A 6000-nucleotide genomic window follows, 5' to 3' on the forward strand; every position below is an offset into this window, starting at 1 on the left:
CTGACCTTTTCCAGTCCTGTGGCCACTGCTGAGTTTTCCAAATTTGCTGGCATATTGAGTGCAGCACTTTCACAGCATCATCTTTCAGGATCTGGAATAGCTCAACTGGAATTCCATCACCTCCACTAGCTTTGTTCATAGTGATGCTTTATAAGGCCCACTGGACTTCACATTCCAGGATGTATGGCTCTAGGTCAGTGATCACACCATTGTGATTATCTGGGTTGTGAAGATCTTTTTTGTACAGTTCTTCTGTGTATTCTTGCCATCTCTTCTTAATATCTTCTGCTTCTGTTAGGTCCATACCATTTCTGTCCTTTATCGAGCTCATCTTTGCATGAAATGTTCCTTTGGTATCTCTGATTTTCTTGAAGAGATCCCTAGTCTTTCCCATTCTGTTGTTTTCCTCTATTTCTTTACATTGATTGCTGAAGAAGGCTTTCTTATCTCTTCTTGCTATTCTTTGGAACCCTGCATTCAGATGTTTATGGCCATTATCAAAAAGTCTACAAACAATAACTGTTGGAGAGAGCATGGAGAAAAGGGAACCCTTCTACACTGTTGGTGGGAAGGTAAATTGGTACAACCATTATGGAGAACAGTATGGAGGAGTTCCTTAAAAAACTAAAAATAGAGCTACCATATGATCCAACCATATATCTGGAGAAACCCGTAATTTGAAAAGATACATGCACCCCAATGTTGATAGCAGCACCATTTACAATAGCCAAAATATGGAGGCAACCTAAATGTCTATCAAACGAGGAATGGATAAATGAAGATGTGATACATACATACAATGGAATATTATTCAACCATAAAAAAGACTGAAATAATGCCATCTGCAGCAACATGGATGGACTTGTAGATTATCATACTAACTGAAGTAAGTCAGAGACAAATATCATATACTATCACCTATATGTGGAATCTTAAAAAAATGATAGAAATGAACTTATTTACAAAGCAGAAACAGATTCCCAGACTTAGAAAACAAACTTACAGTTTCCAAAGGGGAAAAGTTGGGGGGAATGATAAATTCAGAGTCTGGATTAACATATATTCACTATTATATTTAAAATAGATAACTAACAAGGACCTACTGGATAACACAGGGAACTCTATATTCTATAATAACCTAGATGGGAAAAGAATTTGAAAAGAAGAGATATATCTGTATATATTACAGAGTCACTTTGCTGTACATCTGAAAGTAATACATTATAAATCAATTATACTCCAATATAAATTTTTAAAAAATTTTAAGAAATTGTAATGCAATGAGATTACAAGGTGAAGAGAGAGTGCTCATGTTGATTTTTTTTCCTTCTGGTAAACTAGCCTTACATGCAAACTATCAGGGAAGAATACTGACAACTATTCAATTTTCATAGGAAAAAATGTGCTTATTGAATTTTTTTGATCAGCAGGGAGATTTTTGAAGCATGAACTTTGTACACGAACAATTTCCCTCTCCCAAAAAGTTCAGTATATTTTTTCTTTTTTTGCTTGTATATTTGGAGCTGCCAGAACTTTAAAGCTCTCAGGGTATTTCTAGCTTGAGTAAAGTTGGATCCATACAGAAATAAAAATGTATCTTCTTAATTTTCAAAGCAATTTCATTTGAAAGTGAAAGTCGCTTAGTCGTGTCCAACTGTTTGAGGCCCCATGGACTATACAGTCCATGGAATTTTCCAGGCCAGAATACTGGAGTGGGTAGCCTTTTCCTTCTCCAGGGGATCTTCCCAACCCAGGGATCAAACCCAGGTCTCCCGCATGGCAGGCAGATTCTTTACCAGCTAAGCCACAAGGGAAGCCCTTTCACTTATGTGTGGAAATCTAAAAAACGAAAGAACATATATAACAGAACAGAAACACTCATAAGTAGAAAACTACTAGTGGTTGCCAGAGGGGAGGGAAGTGGGAAGATAGGCAAATTAGGTGAAGGGAATTAAAAGGTACAAATTACAAGTTATAAAATAAATAAGTCACATGAATGTAATGCATAGCACTATATATTGTCAATAATACTGGAATACAGTCAATAATATTGAAATAACTTTATATGGTACATAATCTAAGAAAATAATGAATCACTATACTATAAACCTGAAACTAACATAATATTGTAAGTTAACTATACTACAGTTAAAAAAAAAAGGCATTCAAATAGTACACCATTGTTGCAGCATGTTAATACAGAACTCTTCAGAGTCTTAATTTACTTGAGCAAACCCGGTATAAACCCATGCCAAAGAGTGGGAAAGAAGGTTGGCAGCCAGAGAACTAGAAGCCAAATGGCTCCTCACTGGCAGCGGCATCTGGATGGGAGGTTGGCTTGCCTCCGGGACTCTTGGCCAAAGCACTGTTGTCTATACAGACGGCTGTGTATCTGTTCAGGAGTCCAACAACTGTGTGTATGTATTTTGGTAAGCTTTTATTTCTGGGCCAAAGATTTCCATGGCATTTTTACATCTGTTGGCACCAATTCTATATTCAGCTCCCCCCTTCCTCACCCATAGTTACATTTTAGTTTTAGATGAAAAACACTGCACATAAATGGAAATGCATTAAGAATAAATTTCTTGAGATTTTTTTCCTTAAATTCGATAAAACATGTATAGGTATGGCACTGACATTATTCTAGATGGTCTATCTTCCTTTCTCAAACCTTTAATAATGTGGAAATTCCCAAACAAAAAGCAAAAATATCCTTGATATTCACAAGATTTAGATAGAACCTAACTATAAAACTATCAGAAGTTACTTTCATCATCAAAAGTATAATGGACCATAAAGAAATTTAAAGTCAAGTTACTCTTTCAATGTTCTAGAGAAACAAAATCATTTTATAATTTTATAAATGTAGTTCCTGCAACATAACCACAGGAACTGCCACACATCCAATCAACGAGCTTGTCAAAGTCCTGTTTTGCAGGGTTTCAACTTCTCAACCTAAATTACTTGTTTCAAGGTCACTCACTCTCACACTAATTCAATCAACATCTATCAAATAGCCCCTTTATACAAAATGATAGGGGATATAGAGATATCTACCCCTAAACGTTTATATCTTCTTTTTGATGAAGAAAGTTGGAACAGACTTTTAAACAAGTAACAAGAGCACCAGGACAAAAACAGTAAAAGCTCAGTGGAGGTCCAAAGTACCATATAGCATATTCCAGGAATAGGACAATAAAGAAATGAATCCCATTTTTATGTGAAACATTTCAGTTGAGCTTAGTGCTTTAAAGCTAGAAGGGTCTGTGGAAATCATGTAATCCAAAACTATTCTATACTTTTGATGACGAAACTGATGGTCAAAGAGGCTGGATGGTCTGGAGGCTTACGTGGTGGTCCGGTGGCTAAGGGCTTCCCAGGTGGCTCAATGGTAAAGGATCTGCCTACCAATGCAGGAGATGCAGGTTCAATCCCTGGGTCAGGAAGATCCCCTGGAGTAGGAAATGGCAACCCACTTCAATATTCTTGCCTGAAAAATTTCAAGGACAGAGAAGCCTGGAGGGCAACAGTCCACAAGGTTGCAAAGAGTTAGACACGACTGAGCACACACATACCAATGATTAAGAATTTGCCTTTCAATCCAGGGGATGTGGGTTCAATCCCTGGTTGGTGAACTAAGACCCCACATGCTAGCAGGGCAACTAAGCCCAAGCACCTCAACTAGGGAGAAGCCTGAGCACCCAAATGAAAGATCCCACATACCACAACTCGACACAGCCAAATAAATAAGAAGTGATTTGGTCACAGTCACAGAGTAATAAGTATGAGGACTTAAAATCCAGTTCTCTCTCAATGCTACTCCTCATGATTTGAGGGTTAGGGCATACTTAAAGGAAGTTTGCATAGAAATCCTTTAAAATATCATGGCTAAATTTCCAAGATGATAATAAACAATGAACCAAGAATAGGTAATTACTGTGCGACGTAAATGAGAGGTGGGATGGAGTTACTACAATTACAAGCAATCCTCTTTGGCTAGAGTGTTGGGACAGGACCCCAGAAATATCACTCAGTGCCAGCCTATAGATGTTGCAATTGATAATGAAAAAGGCATCTGCCACAACTTTTCTCTCCCTATGGCTTGTAGACATCTCTATGGAGAAAGGAGGTGTGTCCAAAAGCTTATAGACAACTATGATGTTACCTCCATCCTCTTAGGGACCATGTTGTTATTTTTTCGTTGCTAAAACATGTCCAACTCTTTTGTGACTCCACAGACTGTAGCCTGCCAGGCTCCTCTGTCCATGGGATTCTCCAGGTAAGAATACTGGAGTGGGTTGCCATTTCCTTCTCCAGGGGATCTTCCCAACCCAGGGATCCAACCCATGTCTCATGCATTGGCAGGTGGATTCTTTACCACTGAGCCACCAGGGAAGCCTCTTAGAGACCACAGTGTCATAAAAAATGGCTCCCCCTTGGATATACTACTTAAGTGTCACTCATCAGCAGCCCTCTGAAAAAGACTGAGGGCTCCACAGTTTGAAACAGGGTGTTACATGGGTTTAAACAGTCTTACTGTATTAAGCTGAAGTTACTGTACACAGTAAATACAGTGTAGTCTGTATTGAACACTACTGAGAAAAGCTCTTATCCAACTTGGTCTGAGCAAAATAAGATTGTTTTCTGAATTAAACTAGGTAATCAGTACTTGATGGACGGGAGCCCTGCTGAACTGATAATCAGTATACAAAACCAACTTAAAGAGGCTGAAGGATGCCCAGACCAGAAGGACCTCTTCATAACCTAAAAGAATTAGCAAATCTGAAGGAAGAATACAGCACTTAGAAGGGAAGTTAATCAACTACAAAGAAACACAGAAAAAAAAAACGAAAATGTGTGTATGGGCAGTGTCCATCCCATAACCATCCTAGGCAAGAGTGCCCTGGGCAAGGACCCACCTATATTAATCATGCCTTTTTATTTTCTGTATTTTCTAGCATTTTGACATTAGGGCCTTGAGGAAACTGGAGAGACCTCCCTTCCTAGTGCTAATTCCAAGAGAGAGCAAACAACTTAAAATGACTACACTTTCACAAGCAAACCACCCAATACTCAAAGCCCATACCCTCAACTCCCTTCTTTACCTAGTTTTTACACTCTGGGCCCATTATCCACCAGCCCTAATCACCCCAGGGTCAGGTACTAGAAAAAGAAAGACAGTCCCTAACCCTGGAGCCTGCTAAAACTATTCAAACTAGCCCATCCTAAACCTGCTCATCCTGCCTCACCGACTTCTTCTCTCAGAATAAAGGCTCTTCCCCATGTTTTCACCTTGCTCCTTCCTCCTGAGCTACCCTGGTGCCTCCCTGTAAAGGTATATAGTGTGTCTCTTATTTCTAGGGATTTGTGCATATAAAACTTCTTCCCTCATATAAGTCATTTCCATGTCTGTATGACTGCTTATCACTAACCATACCTGATTAAAACAAATCCCCTGTACATTTTAAAACCACCATTCTGATGCAGTGACAGTGAGCTCACAAATCTCTCTTAGCCTGAAGACTTTGAACAATCTAAACAGACAAATACCTTTCACTGTTTCCAGTCCATTCCAATCCTCTGCTCTAATCTGGCATCTCAGGTGGCATGTCTTAGGAACAGAAGATTCTGGATCAGTCCCTATCATTTTCCTAATTTAACATATTAAGTAGATATTTATAATATGAGCAATAACAAATTAGATTCCAGTCTTGTAAGCCTGGTTCAGTTCAGTTCAGTCGCTCAGTTGTGTCCAACTCTGCGACCCCATGAATTGCAGCACACCAGGCCTCCCTGTCCATCACCAACTCCCGGAGTTCACCCAAACTCATGTGCATCGAGTCATTGATGCCATCCAGCCATCTCATCCTGTGTTGTCCCCTTCTCCTCCTGCTCCAAATCCCTCCCAGCATCAGGGTCTTTTCCAATGAGTCAACTCTTCGCATGAGGTGGCCAAAGTACTGGAGTTTCAGCTTCAGCATCAGTCCTTCCAATGAACAC

General features: G+C 39.4%; 1 long non-coding RNA gene across 1 annotated transcript in view; it reads right to left on the minus strand.

Annotated features, from left to right (window-relative positions):
* LOC147379599 (uncharacterized) overlaps positions 1 to 3490 on the minus strand; it is a 37386-nt gene extending 33896 nt beyond the window's left edge. The window contains exon 1 of the long non-coding RNA XR_015162186.1: positions 3351 to 3490. This is a non-coding gene — a long non-coding RNA (uncharacterized LOC147379599). The remainder of the gene's footprint in view (positions 1 to 3350) is intronic.
* Between the last annotated feature and the right edge of the window lie 2510 nt (positions 3491 to 6000).

Source organism: Bos grunniens, chromosome 1 (assembly GCF_055505025.1).
Source record: "Bos grunniens cultivar Pamir isolate PY7600 chromosome 1, Bosgru_T2T1.0, whole genome shotgun sequence".
Classification (NCBI taxonomy): domain Eukaryota; kingdom Metazoa; phylum Chordata; class Mammalia; order Artiodactyla; family Bovidae; genus Bos; species Bos grunniens.